Source organism: Bidens hawaiensis, unplaced genomic scaffold, assembly GCF_021521415.1.
Source record: "Bidens hawaiensis isolate Kalapana, Puna unplaced genomic scaffold, B.hawaiensis_p1.1 tig00003241_1, whole genome shotgun sequence".
In the NCBI taxonomy this organism is placed as follows: Eukaryota; Viridiplantae; Streptophyta; class Magnoliopsida; order Asterales; family Asteraceae; genus Bidens; species Bidens hawaiensis.
Genome location: NW_027491177.1, coordinates 2,225,181 through 2,242,402, shown reverse-complemented (window position 1 = coordinate 2,242,402; position 17,222 = coordinate 2,225,181).

The following is a 17,222-nucleotide window of genomic DNA, read 5'->3' as shown; positions in this document are numbered from 1 at the left end:
TGCTAACTGCCTATGGGATCCACATATCTCAACTGCATCCTCGTGCTATGATGCGGATTCGTCATTACGAATTTGTATGCATAGCACGTGACATGGTGCCACACATTGATCGATTTCCGGTTTTTTACCGTTTTACTATCCGTAATGGTTGGTATACATGTCAAGGGTTTTCTGATCGAAGTATCGGATATGAAGTTGAAAAGGTATCCAAAGACTGGCAAAATAAGTTTTTTTGGATTTCTGAGGACGTGGTACCGTTAAACATGGTTCGCCGCCCATTGAATTCTGCCCTTCCTGACATTATTACCGCTGCTCATGAGGGTCAAGAATGGTATCGTGTACCCACGATGGAGCCAACACCTATGCGGGCCTTGCCGGAAGAAGCTCTAGTGTGGGCAGGCATGAGCCGTTTGTGGCCAACAGAATTTATGGAGCCCATTTTCGTAGACTTGAATGAACGTAAGTTGCCTTTTACTATCTCTTTGCTTTCTTGAGTGTTTTTATAATTAAGCTCCTATCTTTTCTGGCCGGAGTTCTATGATTAATGCTCTTTTTTAGGATAGAGGGTGTGTCCGAAAAAGTATCCGCGAGGCGGGAGACCAGCCTATTCTTGAAAAGACCAAATCTCAGTTTCTTTTTCCGAAGAATGTTCGAACTGAACTTGTAATTTTGAATGCTACCTTTGAAACAGGTGCGTATGTTCTTAACCCTCCTTCCCTTAATGCCATTATTTCCGACGGGATGGTCGCCATTCTATCATCAATCGATGACGATGGCGATGCTTCTGATTTTCCTGTTTCTGAAGAGGAGGAAGACTCTGACGAGGATGTCCTTAAACATTCCTCTATCTCATCTTTATTGGCAGAACTAGAGAAAAAGAGAGCTCTAAGGATTCAAACGGGCACGACGACTGCGGATGCTGAGGCGGGGCCATCAAAGAAGAAACGAAAAATTCACCTACCTAAGAAGCCACAATATAGCTTTGCTGACCGTATTGACACTGTTGAAGGTACATATTGATCTTTTTAAGTACTATACTTTCATGAGGTGTGTAGCTAAAAGTAGCTTTTGTTTTTGTAGATCCACTAATTTTTAGTGAAGATGTATTTGAGAAGTTGCCTACACCAACTCCTCAAACTGAACAGCAACCATCTCCTTCTCCAGAGAAGAATGTGGAGGATAAGCCTCCGACTCCTCCTAGCAATATTAACACGGAGGATCAACCATCCTCACCTTTGGTAGAGGAAAGAGTGTCAACCCCTCCGATTGATACTGCCACTATGGAAGGATCTAACGTCCAGTCTGAAACTGATACTCGTTTTGACTATCTTTTTCAGGCTGGGGGTGGTGCTGGTGGTCAGCAAGACAGTCCTGCTGTTAATGAGGAGGGTTACAGAACTGAGGAATCTCCTCCTCGACCTCCTCCCCAACAGCCTTTTTCAATCCCAGCTCGCCTTAAACCTTCAGGTTCCCGTTACTATGGGGACACAGGCCTGGGTGACAAACACGTATTGTTCGTCCCCCCATGGGGCATTACTAATGGGTCACGGTTCTCCCATCCTAGAACTTGTATGGATTTTGTCGAACACTGTACGCCACCCGCTGATATGGCATATCAACGCGACCTCTTCCGCCATGATCTTCACACAAACGTAGCTTATCACCTAGCTAATGCTTTGGCTGGTAGCCAGGTGGTCTTAAGTGAGTGGCGTACTCTTGGTGGGAAAGTGGGAGAAGCTCGGCAAGCCACTGAAGCTGCTAAGAAAGAAGCTGAGGAGCATCGTATTGCTGCCCAAACTGCTAAGTGGAAACAGGCCGATGCGGAGAATGCCCTTAAGAATGAGCAAGATCGTAATGCTGACGCTGCCCGCCGATGGAAAGAAGCCAGTGAAAGGCAAAATTCTATTTGTGAAGCTGATCGGGCAAAGGCTCAAAAGGATAAAGACGATTTAGTCCGTGCTCAGGAAGTCAATTCCTTGCTGGAAAATCAAGTGGCTCTTCAGGGTGCCCGAATTCATGATCTTGAGGCCGAGCTAAAGTTGCAGAAGGAGCGAGTCGGACTTAAAGAGCAGAGTGCTGCTAAAATTCAGACCGCCTATGACTCTCTCCTTCAAGTCCATGAGGAAGCCATCGCGGAATCAACAGAGTTCCAAGCGCGGGCGGAACGTGCGGAGCAGGACCGTCAATGGTTCCTTACTCGGGGCGTTGATGCTGTAAGTTATACTTTGATGCTTGTTGTCTATTTCTTATTTTTAATAATGAAAACTTATGTTTCTACCCCAACAGGTCATCCGCCATGTCAAGGAAAGTAAGGAGCTTAATGACAGTTTGCCAATTTGATGGCTGCTTCTTCTTCACTTGGGCGTGTGGCGGGCTTTCATGAAGGGATGAATTATACTCAGAGCAATCATACATTTAAAGATCATCCGCTTCATGGTGTAAATGTTAAACAGGATCATGCAAATCGAGTTAAAGAGCATGATACTTTGACCTTCCCTTTACAAGATATGCTCCCGGAATTTGCTTCCGCAGATGACGGCTTGCAACTTTTAAAGATCTATCTTGGTGAATATTCTGAGGACGATTCTTCAGAAGATATTTCGTTAAAGGTTCCGGAAGATCCATCGACCTCGAATCCTTAGAATAGGCCTAGATGTCTGTAACTTGTAATTTTTCCTTTCTCTTTTTATAATTATTTGTTGAATAATTAATGAGAAAAAACTCTTTAACTTTTGCGGACATTCAACTGTTTTGAGAAAATATCTCTAAAAGATATTTTTTGAAATTTACAACTTTTTTGAAATATTTAAAAGTTTGGATAACTATGATGACGTGGCAGAGAGAGACTCTTTGAGAACAACTGACAAGACAGAGAGAACGCCGTTGACAGCCTGTTCACATTATCTTGAATTTCCCGCCTGACGTGTCAACCATCTGGCGGTCCGCGGTTTCTCTCTCCTATGTCACTTATGGATCGCATTAATTGCGATGGGTATAAATATAACCCTTGTGGTTTCCATTTAACCTTGATCACTTTCAGATTTCTCTCAAACATACAAGACTTTTCATCATTCTCTGAGATTTCTTCTTCTTTCTGAGATATCTTCATCTCTTTCATTTTTCAAATGGCTAAAGAAAAGAAAAGTACTCCCACTATTAACGATGTCGTTGTCTGCCTTAAAGAAGGAGATTATAAAGATGTTGTTAACGTATACGGATTGACGACGGAGTGGAAGCCGGAACGTCCTGCTAGTGGTTCTATTGCCACTAGTCCTCCTCCGAATAAAATAGCTGTTTAAGTAGACCATTTTACCACGGGGAACTTCCGGATTCCGATTACCAAATTTGTCCAATCGGTCTTAACAACTTATGGGATTCATCTTTCCCAGATCCATCCCTTCGGGATGTTGAGGATTCGACACTTCGAATTCTGTTGCCAAACTCGCAACCTAGAACCAACTGTTGGCATGTTTTTCGTTTTTTATAAAATGACCTTTCGTGATGGATGGTATAGTTTTGCCTCCATCGAGAAGAGTACTATAGGCACGGAGTGGCTCCGTAGCCTTCATGGCTGGAAGCCAAAGTTTTTCTGGATTCACGAGGACGTCATTCCGTTCAAGATGTCGAAACGTAAAACGGAAGCTCCCATGCCCATGGTTCCCGCCACCGCTCATGAAGGTCTTTCATGGTTTAAGACACTGATGTCTACCCCGACTCCCCTGCGTCCCATTCACGAGGGAGCAATGGTGAGTGCAAAAATGAGCCGATTGTGGCCGTTTCCTGAGTTAGAACCATACTACGAGAAGACCGATAAGAGTAAGCTTGTCGATTACCTCTATCTTTTTCTTAATAAACTAGTGATTTCTGACTATTATAAATGCTTTGTGTAGGTGAGGGTTCTGCCTTCAGCACTTTGTTGGACCAAGAAGGGGGTATGATGGTGCGGCGTCCGATTGATCCAAAAGATGGTCCCTTTTTGGATCGGACGAGCAACAACTTTTCGTTCCCTACCGCCCTTCGTCCGGAACCATTGGTCTCCGAACCAATGTATGCCAAAGGTGAGAAGTATGTTGCAGAAGCCAAACTCAAAGGTGAGGGCATTCTGAAACCCAGACCCGTAACTACCATTACTTCTAGCGGAGTGATCATACTCTTTTCATCTAGCGCGGAGTCATCACTCTGTGAAGAAGTATATTCGACTGATGTTAACAAAGCTGTGGACTCAATTACAGGTCTTACCCGTCAACGAGCCACTTCTAGTCAGGCAGCGGGTCAAGATGACGTTGATACTGCTGCGGACTCCAAGGGTCCGGAAGCTGATAATATTACCGCTGAGGGTAAACGCCCGGTCGTTGATGCGGACGTTTCTAAAGTGGCCGAGAAGCGCAAGGTTAATCCGGTTACAATTACCTTAAAGAAGAAAAAATCTAAGAAGGCAAATCCTGCCGCCCTGGAAGCTCGCTTGGATCAACTTGACGCGAACGATCCCTCATTAGGTATGCAACGTCTTTTTACTTGTAAGCTGTAATGTATTAGAATTTTTCTAACCTTTTGCTAATGTTTTTCAGTGAACCTGGATAACCTTTCCGAAGGTATTTCTGGTTTGAAAAATTCACCTCTTCGTCCGCCACCACCGCCTCCTAACACTGCCAAGGACCCGGTCATTGTGGCGGATGATTCTCCTGTGTAGGACAAGGGGGTCGACACGACTGATCATGCCAAGGTGTCGCCCTCTTATAATGTTTACCGTTTCAGGGATCAAGGGGGGTATAAGCACGTTCCCTTATGCTTCCCAAACTTCTCCTACTCCCGAAGAGGAAGACCTGTAGGTTCCCCGCTTAAGACATATATAAAACATAATTAACATTACAGACTCGATTACAGACACTAGACTATGACTACTGACATTATGTACCAACAAGACCCTACCCCGCATCAACCTAATTGGACCTTACGTCGGGATTCGACATTCCGTGACGTGGACGTATGTTATGAATTCTTGCGGGAGAGTCTTCCGCACGGTGAAAAGGAGAGACGTCGCCTCAGTATCCGCCAGGAATTGCTGAACTCCCACTCTTACTATGTGGCAAATTCTATTTCCACTACCCATGAAATAACCAGAGACTGGCTGGCGATGAATGAGGAATGGGCTGGTCGCCAACTGGGTTTCCAAGAAGGTTACCAGTTTGACTCTACTTCTAAGCGTCCGGAAGAGTATGTCTTATTAGGTCAAGACACTGTTGCCATCCTTAAGTAGAAAACAAAAGATTTCGATTCGTTGAAATTTTCTTTGACGGATCAGATAACCGAGCTTGCTGACAAGGAAGACAACATTCAGCAGTTAAAGACTCTTCTTGAGCTTGATGAAGAGGAAGAAGATGCGGAAGATGTGGGAGATGCGGGAGGCGAGGATACAGAACACGAAGATGTCGCGCCATAGATAGATCTTTTTCTTTCTTTTTAATTAGGCTTCTCCACCTCTTGTAATCCTTTTTTGTATAAATAAAGAAGGTTTATTATTGTATCCGGCACACTTTGTTTATTTTTTATAATGTAAGTGTTTTTAGAGGATCTTCTTTGTGTACGAATAAAGGATTATATGATAATACAAGTCTCAAATGACTGAAATGAAAGTTTTCATAACCAAGGCATAAGCCAAATTACAAGAAACGAATTACAAAGGTTCTTAACATCTAGTTAGGCACGCAGGCCAAAAGTCAAACCCTCTAAATGTAGCATTTCCTCAGTTGGGCCCCATTCCAAGTTCTAGGGATCTCTGTCCCGTCCAACCTTTCTAGTTTGTATGCACCTTTAGATAGAACTTTCTGTATTCTATAAGGTCCTTCCCAGGTAGGGCCCAACTTTCTCGGAGGCTCTTGCCCTGAGGCTTCATTGCTGCGGAAGACAAAGTCTCCCACGTCGAATTCACATATTTGGATACGCGAGTTGTAATATTTTTGCAACTGGCGTTTATAATTATGCTCGCGGATCGATGCCAATTCCCTTCTTTCCTCAAGGAGGTTAAGGTTCATCCGGAGTTCCTGATTGTTATCCTCGATCATGATGACTCTGGCGGATGGGATCCCAATTTCGGCTGGAATCATGGCCTCTGTGCCATAAGTTAAACTAAAGGGGGTTTCGTAATTACTAGAATTCCTTTGAGTGCGGAAAGCCCATAACACATGGGGCAGTTCGTCGACCTAACCCATTCTTTTAGTTCCTAGTCTAGCCTTAATTCCTTCTTTGATGGTCCGATTGGTTCGTTCAACCTGACCATTCGCTTGCGGGTGAGCTACTGAGGTGAAGATTTGAGAAATGTGTAACTCTTTCAACCATTCTTGTAGCCCACTGTCCGCGAATTGTGTCCCGTTATCACTAACGAGTTCCAGATGAAGACCAAACCGGCATATTATGAATTCCCACAGGAATTTCTTGACACTTGCTGCTGTTATGGAAGCAACCGGTTTAGACTCCACCCACTTTGTGAAGTAGTCAATGGCTACTATCAAGAATTTGACACGTCCAGGGGCTTCGGGAAAAGGTCCAAGGGCTTCGGGAAACGGCCAAGCTGTAGTGACTGGAACTAACTCGTTCTTTGGTCATAGCGTGTTAGGGGCATGTCGTTGGCAAGAATCGCACTTTCTGATTTCATTCACAGCATCCAAGTGCATCCCTGGCCAATAGTATCCGGCATTCATTAATTTCGCCATGACCATGCGCGGGCCAGCGTGAAGACCACAAATGCCTTCGTGAACCTCTTTGATTAAATAGTTCGCGTCCTCGGCATCCACACATCGTAATAGAGGTCCGAGGAAGGAACGTCGGTAAAAAACACCGTCAAGTATTTGATAGTTCAAGGCTTTGTGCTTTATCTTCCGGGCCGCTGTTTTTCCCTCTGGAAGTGCTCCGGATGACAAGTATGCTATAATGAGTGTCATCCAGGATTCCACTCCCGTTTGGATCACTAAAACTTGATGTAGCGAGACAGACGGGCGGTCTAATATTTTGATGCGGATGTGTTTGGCAAAATGTTCAAAGTTTGTTGAAGCCAATTTACTGAGAGCATCCGCTGATTTGTTCTCGGTTCTCTTTATATGAATGACTTTGCAAGAAGAGAATTGGAGCATCAGATCTTTCGCCTGTGACACATATGAAGCCATGATATCGTTTTTTGCTTCATATGTGCTGTTGATCTGTCCCGCAATTAACATGGAATCTACCCTGGCTTCCAAATGTTTGACCCTAAGCTTTTTGGCTATTCGTAAGCCCGCCAAGAAAGCTTCATATTCTGCCTCGTTGTTGGTAATTTGAAGTCCAACTTTATGGCATATGTAAACTCATGGCCTTCGGGATTGACTAGCTTAAGGCCTGCGCCACATCCCTCACTGCTTGAAGCTCCGTCTGTAAATAAGGACCAAATCTGTCCTGATTCCGGAGGTGCTTGGGGTTGTTGCTTGATCAAACATTCTTTTTCCTTGTGATGCGGGACTTCCGTCACGAAGTCCGCCAGCACTTGCCCTTTGATTGCTGGCCTAGGTTTGAATTCTATTACGTGTTCACCTAGCTCGATGGCCAATTTGGCCAATCGCCCAGACAGTTCTGGCTTGCTGAGAACGTTTTTAAGCTTGTATCCAGTTAAGACATGGATGGGGTGCCCTTGAAAGTACCTGCGGAGACGTCGTGCATCATAGACCAGTGCCAAAACAAGTTTTTCTAGCATGGAATATCTTGTTTCTGGATCCGATAGTGTTCTGCTGACGTAGTAGATCGGTGTTTGAACATTCTTGCGATCTGTCAGAAGGACGACTCCAATAGCAATGTCTGAAGCTGATAGGTATAACGTCAAAGGTTCTCCCGCGTGAGGTGCTGTTAACATGGGGAGTTCCATCAAACATTTTTTAACCTCCAAGAAAGCTTGTTATGCTTCCGCGGTCCATTTAAATTGAGCTCTCTTGAGGCAATTCCTTAGAGTTGAGATGAAAGGATGAGACTTGGCTGCATGATTTGCCAAAAAACGATTCAAAGCAACCAGTCGGCCATTGAGTGTTTGAACTTCCTTGAGGGAAGATGGGGAAGGCATGCGGGCTATAGCTTGAACTTTATCTGGGTTAGCTTTAAAGCCCGCATCCGTGACAATCACTCCCAGAAACTTTCCTTCTTCCATTCCAAATGAGCACTTGGCCGGATTCAACTTCATGTTAATACCTTTCAAGGTTTCAAAAGTTTCTTCAATATCTCTCAACATCTGGTCTTCCTCAACACTTTTGATTACGAGATCATCCATATACACCTCTAAATTTCGACCGATTTGTCCTTTAAACGCTATGTCCATCAATCGTTGGTACGTGGCTCCCGCATTTTTCAGTCCGAAATGCATCAGTTTGTAACAAAAGGTGCCTTGATCGGTACGGAATGCTGTTTTATCCTCGTCGCCCGCTGCCATGCGGATCTGATGGTAGCCTTTGTAGGCATCGAGGAAACACTTGAATTTGAACGGTGCCACGGCATCAACCTTGAGATCTATTTCAGGTAAAGGATAACAATCCTTGGGACATGCTTTATTTAGGTCCTTGAAATCGATACACATCCGCCATGACCCATTGCTTTTGGGGACAATAACTGGATTAGCGACCCAGGTCTGATAACGAATTGGGCGGATGATTCCAGCTTGTAAGAGGTCCTGGACTTGCTCGTTCATTGCTTTTGTTTGTTCTGGACCCATCGTACGTTGTTTTTGAACAATTGGTGTTAACAACGGGTTTACCCTTAATTTGTGTTCCGTAATGTTCAGCGAAACACCGGTCATATCCGCGGGTTGCCACGCGAACACATCAATATTCTTTGATAATAACTGTTTCAAGAAGGTCCGTACTATCTCGGAAATAGCAGGTCATATTGTTACAGTTTGGTCAGGAAACTGTTTGTTCAAAACCCATTTCTCTGGTTCAATCTTCACAGTTTGTTTTGGAATCTTGCTAGGTTTTGAGCTCTCGGTTGCAAAGCAGTGCCGATTAACATGAATTATTGCTATGCCAGTGCAAGTTGGAACTCCTACTACACCGTGTGCCGTGGACGGATGAGCATTAAAGTCACCAATCGCTTCTCGTCCAAGAATAATGTCATGTTTTGATGTTGCTGGCAGAACCAAAAATTCGACCTCCTCGATCCTAGAATGAATTTCGTAGCTTAGGGTGACTGGGAATGAAATTACACCTCGCGGATGCATTATTTCCCCTCCGAACCCAGATACTGGAGCGTGGATGGGTTTTAATCTTTCTTTGTCGTCTTCGTCAAGCTTTTCAAAACATTGTTCATACATAATGTCCGAAGTACTACCGGTGTCGAAGAAGACATATTGGGAACGATAGTGTCCGAATAAGGCAGTGATGATCAAGGGGTTTTTGTATTCGGGCCCCCTTTGATTTGAGGAAAGATCACTGGCTCATTCTTCAATTCCTCATCATCAGACTCCTTCCTCTTTTTCCTTGTATCGTATCCGCCTTGTATCATATGGACGTTTAAATCTCTGACTTGCTTTTTACTCGGACCCTGGATATCTCGTGCAGGAGCTTTACCATTGTCAGGTTTCCCACCTTTTACCAGGTGTCCAAGTTTTCCAGACTTTACAGCCGCTTCAACTTCATTTTTTAATGTTCTGCACTCATTCGTATTGTGACCAATGTCATCATGATACGAACAACGCTTTTTCGGGTCAAGGAATGACCTTCTCGCCAGTGGCTGCGGATTTCTAAAATTCACATTCTCCGTGGTGAGAATTTCGGTGGGAGTCTTTGAAAGAGGAGTCCAATTATTGGGACCTCGGTTCGAGGGTCCCGCTTTGTTTTTGTTGCCTATGAGGGATCGTGCATCAAATGGTTTTGGTGCTTCCGTACTTGGCTGAAGTCTCGACCAGATAGGCCTTTCACCTGTCTATTTGGCCTCGGAGTTTGAAACTCGACTTTAAATTTTTGCTTTGAGTTACCACTTCTCAATGTTTTCTCAGTGTTCGCATACACCTTTGCTGCAGTCATGAGGTCGTCCCACTCTTTTGGCATTCCATCTCTGCCAGTAAGTGTGCGGACTAAATCTCACATCTGACATTTTTGCGGAAGGCACCACGAAGCATGTCTTTGCTAATTACACCGATGTTTAGGCTCTCGTCATTGAACCTGGTGATAAAATCTTCTATAGACTCGTTATCGCGACGAACGACATCTAAAATTTCTGATTGGTCTCGCGTATGTTTCTTCTGCTGACTGAAGTGTTGAGAAAATTTTTTCACTAGATCGTCCCAACTAGAAACCTCTCCGTCAGGTAACTTTTCAAACCATTCTCTTGCTGCCCTTGTTAGTGTCAATGCAAACTTGTGACACCAATAGGGGAGCGTCCAATCACTAACACCTCCTACCGCTATAAAATTATGGAGATGATTACTTGGATCAGTCATACCATTATATTTACTTACTAATGTAGGTATTTTAGCATTGATAGGAAAGGGTGCTGTGAAAATACTTGCTATGAACTTTGATTTTTCGGCGAAAGCCGCTGGGCGATATGGTTTGGTAAAGTCTCGTTCAGCATTGCTATGGTACCCGGTGTGGCAGACTATGTCATGCGGACGGCTACTTCTCGCCTGTGAGCTCATCCCACTATCCCCGGTATACATACTTTAATCTCCCGGGTGGTAAGATGAATCGCAACTATCAAATTCGTCCAAATAAGATGGTATCCGCATGTCAATGCGAGGACGAGGGCGTAGCCTCGGTAATTCGCCAAACTCTGGCTCCGCCTGTTGGCTGTAACGAATCTGACTTCCTCTCACTATTGGTGGAGGGGAAGGGGACTCCTAGGGGATTCCTCATAACCCAAAGTGCGAGCGTGAAGTCGTTCGTTACGTTTTCTACGCTCGTATTCAGCCACCAAACTTTGCTGTTGCACGTGGAGCCACTCTTCAGGAGTTAATGCTCCTATGGATCTAGAATTACGTTGGTGAGATCTCACCATGTCAGAATCGCCTGAATTATTTTTCAGATCCAATTCTGGCCGTTTCCGGCGAGTCTCTTCCGTAATTCGTGTTTGATTACCTAAATTGGAACCTTCCGGTGCCAAGGCGCGTCCCATGTTTGTGGGAGTGGGACCGGTTGGTTCTATAACATTTTCTAGGGTAAAACCCCCAGGTGTTACCTTAGTGATTCGTGACCCCGGAGCAGGGACGCGTTCGAGAGCAAGGCCACTTGGAGTCGTGATACGTGCAAAAACACTAAGACCCGGAGGTGCTTCTGTGTTAGTTATACATGAATCGGGTGCAGGAGTTCACGTCGGCCCTTCAGGACGTTTACTCATATTAAACGAACCAAAAAACCAACGGAGGAAAAATTATACAATTCAAACACCAAAAACGGATGGCTCCAATGAAGAAACACGGATCCAATTCCCGGGTATGGGTCCTGGATCCAATGAATCCACAGGGTAAAGTACGATAATTATGACTAAGATATGAGTGTAACTTCCCAAAGTCCAATGACCGGTACCTGCAAAACAGACACCGTGAGTCTCGTTACAGGAAGGGCAAGAGGGGGGGGGGGTCTTCCTGTAACCACCCTCCGGCGTGAGAATCAGTAATGCTCGTAATTAGAGAAAGTACTAAAGTAAACAGACTAAGTATAGTCAGAATGCAAGTGAGCGAATGAATACCTCATACCGTTTGACAAGGTATTTATAGTCGAAGGATGTAGGAAGGTGATTGGGCCAGATGTCTCTTCTAGAAGATCTTCGATAATCGCCTGGACACGTGTCCTTTTATGATAGGTTGAGCCATACGCCCCATGTGCATGGGTATAACAACCTGGACACGTGTCGCCCAATGATAGGAGGGATGAAAATGTTTCTCTCGACGCTGCCCTAACACGACTCCAATAGCAAAATCGCTCGCATCACACATGATCTCAAACGGAAGAGTCCAATCGGGAGCAACTAGAATAGGAGCACTCACTAACCTCTCCTTAATCAACTCAAAAGCCCTCAAACACTCCTCATTAAAGTCAAACGGCCTATCTTTCTCTAGAAGTTGGGTCATCGGACGGGAAATTTTCCAGAAATCTTTTAAATCGGCGGTAGAATCCCGCATGACCTAAGAAACTACGAATAGACTTCACAGAAGTGGGCGGTGGAAGTTTGGAAATGGTGTCTACCTTAGCTCTATCTACCTCAATCCCAGCACTGAAATCTTATGACCTAAAACAATACCCTCACGAACCATAAAATGACATTTATCCCAATTAAGCATAAGGTTCGTCTCTTCACATCTAGCGAGCACTCGATCTAAGTTACACAAACAATCATCGAAGGAATTCCCAAAGACAGAAAAATCGTCCATAAAGACTTCCATGGAATCCTCGATTAACTCATGAAAAATGGCCACCATGCACCGCTGAAATGTAGCTGGAGCGTTACATAATCCGAATGGCATGCGTCGGTAGGCGAATGTGCCAAAAGGACATGTAAATGTGGTCTTCTCTTGATCACCCGGGGCGATGGGATCTGGAAATAACCGGAAAAGCCGTCAAGAAAACAGTAGAACTGCTATCCTGACAAACGCTCAAGCATCTGATCGATGAATGCAAGCGGGAAGTGGTCCATTCGTGTGGCCTCGTTAAGTCTGCGGTAGCCGATGCAAACTCGCCACCCTGTTACATTCCGTGTCGGTATGAGCTCATTCTTTTCATTCGTGATAACTGTCATACCGCCCGTTTTAGGGACCACCTGGACTGGGCTAACCCACGCGGAGTCGGAGATCGGAAAAATCAAACCAGCATCGAGCAACTTAATAACCTCCTTCTAGACAACCTCCTGCATGTTCGGGTTAAGCCTCCTCTACGGCTGTACCACAGGTTTAAACTCGTCTTCCATAAAGATTTTATGTGTGCAAAATGACGGGTTTATACCTTTGATCTCCATAAGCTTCCATGCGATGGCATGCTTATGAGATTTCAGAACAACCATCAACTTCTCCTTCTCCTCCGTCTCCAAACTCGAAGAGATGATGACGGGAAGTTGAGACCCCTCCCCTAAAAACCTATACTCGAGGTGAGATGGTAAATTTTTTAGCTCTAAAGATGGGGGGGGTTCTCAACAGATGGTTTTTCGATCAGAAACTCTCGCTCTTTAACCACAAGGACATTAGAAAAGATTTGGGAACTTATGATCGGCTCGTGTCCTCCTGTCTCAAGTAAATGCTGCTCCTCTTTTTCCTGCAACTCAAAATCAAATTCTGTCATCTCGAATGACTGATTTTCCACATCGACGATCTAGGTGTCGGACGTGTCTCTTTAGCAGACCTTCGTAAGATAGTCACCTACATGCATCATGAAAGTGTCGATGAAGTAGAGAGTGTCATCATGCTGTTGAGTATGCCTCATGGATTTCTGCACGTCGAATGTAACCGTGTCATCATGAACTCGAAGAGTCAATTTGCCATCGGCAACATCGATGAGAGCGCGTGCGGTGGCTAAGAAAGGACGACCGAGGATGAGCGGAACGTTCGAATCCTCATCCATATCGAGAATGACAAAGTCAACCGGAAAAATGAATTGTCCACCTGCACCAACATGTTCTCCACAATGCCCCTTGGGAACTTCACAGATCGGTCTGCCAGCTGGATACTCATTCGGGTGGGAAGCAGCTCTCCCACGTTAAGTTTGGCAAACACAGAATAGGGCATGAGGTTAATGCTTGCACCGAGGTCGGCCAAAGCATTGCTAACATGAAGATTACCAATCAAGCAAGGAATGGTAAAGCTGCCCGGATCTGTCATCTTCCTAGGAAGCTTGTTCTGTACGGCGGCAGAACATTCCTCACTAAGAGTAACAGTCGAAAGCTCCTCAAGTTTCTTTTTATTAGTGAGAAAATCTTTAAGAAACTTGGCGTGTTTTGGCATGTTCGCGAGAGCTTCAATAAATGGAATGTTCACATGGAGCTTCTTAAGCATGTCGAGAAACCTAGAGTACTGCTCCGAATCATTCTTCTTCACTAGAAGACCGGGATATGGCGGTTTTGGCTTATAGGCGCGCACCGGTTCCTGCTCAACCTGCTTCTTTTTCTCAACTAACGCACCGCCTGACCGTGAGGTACTTGCTGGGCCTCGCCTCTGGTTCACCTTGTCAGGCGGTGTCTCCATTTCCAACTCCTCGTCAACTTCCTCCTCACTTGGTGTATCTCTAACTACACCTGTCCCACTTCGGGTGTCACTGCCTTGGCCTGAGCATTTTGAAATGGTTTAGAATAGGTGGGGCCAGGATTAGGAACAGTGTTACTTGGAAGACTCCCCGAGGGTCGTTGATCAATCTTTGCGGACAACTCGCCAAACTTGGCCTCGAGATTCTGAAATGCGATCTGTTGTCCCTTCATGAACGTCTCATGCTGCATAATAGTGGATTTGGTGCTGGCATCATTTTGTAAGAGCTGATTTAACAATTGAGATTGATTAGCCAACATCTCCTCGATCTTGGAAGTACTATTTGGTACAGGAGCAGGTTCGGGGGCGGGTTCTTGGAACAGATTCTGGCGTTGCTGATAACCGGTGTTACCTGCCCGCCAATTAGAGTTAGAATTATTGTTTCGCCACCCATAATTGAAAGAACGGTTTTGATTAGCAAGAAAATCTACCTCCTCCTGAGATTCAACGGGACAATCGGCTGTCTCGTGAATTCCACGACATATCTCGCACCTACGAGCTTGCAACTTAAGCTCTTTAACTTCCCTCTTCAGTGCCTCCACATCTGCCGACACACTCGTATTCTGATCAACAAGATGCACTCCACGTGATGCTGAGATGGCTGCGGCCTTGGCAACCGAGACGGACCTTCTACTCGGTGTATGCTGATCCCGTAATGCAATGCTCTCGAACATTTCTTCAGCCTCCTCTATGGTGAGTTTATCGAGCATGTTTCCTCCGGCGGCGGTATTGAACCGCTGTTGGGTTTCGGGAGTAAGACCGTTATAGAATTTTTCAACCACAGCCCAATCGTTTAGGCCATGCTGAGGACAACGGATTATAAGAGTTTGGAAACGCTCCCACGCGGAATAATAGGACTCATCGGGGTCCATATGAATAGAACGGATTTGCTCGCGTAGACGTCAGGTCGATGGAGGAAAATACTTCCTAAGAAACTTGGATTGCAAGTTGGCCCATGTGGCGATTGAAGCATTTGGAAGAGAGTCAAACCATGTAGCAGCACGACCAGAAAGTGAGAACAAGAATAACTTAAGATGAATGACGTCGGACGAGATATTATTAATATTAAAAGTTTCGCAGATCCGCACGAATCGGGACAGGTGTCCCGGAGCATCTTCGTCATCCAAGCCGTGGAACTAAGAAGAATTAGTGATAGAATTCATGACGTGAGATGGAATTTGCCAGTTTTGATTATTAGTCGGAGCAGGTCAGACAATTGCAGATCGGGCTGCCATGATGCCATCGCTGGCTCTATGATGAACGGTTTGTCTCGGTGGTGGAGCGGCGTCGCCCATATCTATTCTAGGAGTAGAGACGCTAACCTGGATGTCGGGTGAATCGCTCTCGCTATCAGTAGTCTCCTTAAGTCGCTCTTGAAACTCTCTCTCAGGCTCTTTTGGTGCAATGAATAATGGTGGGCCTTGAGAACGGGTATTATGCATAAACTGAAATAAAGATTATTTTATTATTATTTTTTATTTTAATTTTTTTAATTATTTTTAAGGAAAAATAAACCTAAAGGCACAAATAGCAAGTAAAGGCAGCTAAAGGAAAAATAATAACTAAATAAAAAAAACAAATAAACAAATAAACAGATTAGATAATCAACTCGGTTTAAACAAAATAATTTGCCAGTGTCCCCGGCAACGGCGCCAAAAACTTGATGTGTGGCAAGCGTATATAATATTAAAAACCAAGTTTTACCGAATTCACGTAAAAAACACACAATCGGCAAGTGTACCGGTCGCAATGTAGTTAGCAAGTAAGAACGGATATCGAACCTAGGACACTGTGGGTAAACTCTAATTATTAAACCTAAAAGATTACTAACCTAGACTTTCTTTTGATTTTTTAGAATTTTTTTATATTAATTAAACTAATAAAACTTAACTAATTAAAATTTAAACTAAAAATAAAACTTTATAAAAAAATGGGTTTTACTAATATGCGAGAAACGACTACCTAGGTAATGAAATCCTACTAGTTAAACTTAATAGCTAACGAACTTGACTCGGTTGAAAAACAATATCTTAAAAAAAATATGACACTAAAGATCACAAAAATATGCTAGATCGCCTCTCGGCCTCACCAACGACACCCTAGAACTCTAATGACATGTGAAGCTCAATTGTTAAAGGGTTGGATCACCTCCTAGTCTCACCTTACCTAATAATACTATGGTAACCCAAAACCAAAATCACCTCCCGGCCTCTTCGGATACAATATATATTAATATAAAGGGGGTATTTTTAATTAACTTAAACACAAATTGTATCACAATAATCTAAAGGACCTAGGATAACTCACTCCCATGCAATTATTACCCAAACCCGCAAAAGACAAAGATGACACAACACTAAATTGCCTCCCGGCCTCTCTAGTGAAAGAAAAATAAAATCTAAACCACCTTCAATACTTATTCCTACGATTTTTTCGACCACAAACCGCAAACAAATTGAAAACACAAAGTAGTCAACCTAATCAAGCGCCTAACAATCTCCAAAAAAAAACTATTAAACACAAGTGGAATAAATATTAAAGCAATAAACTAGATTCTATTACGCAACAATATCATGACCAAACCAATAAAAAACTTTACCATAATACTAAATCAACCAAATTCAAATAATAGTTCGTCAAACCAATAATATAAACTAGTACTCAGCCAAAACCTAGGTAGTATAAAGTATTTAGCTACTCATAATAAAGTATGAATCAAAATAAAAAATAAGATGTGGCTTACTGTTCATTGAAAATAAACACAAAAAAATAAGACCTTGTCTTTCTTGATTCTTCTTCACGTGCTCAACAATATTCACCCACCAAACTTTTATTTTATTTATTCTATTTGCTCCACAGTAACCCTGCCCCCTCACGAATTATATCTTCATGCTTTCTTTTTGATTTCTTGTTGGCTTTCACAAAGCACCACAAGTCCACTTATTTTAAGTATATTACGTGCAACAATAGCCGCTCCAATCTGCTGCGC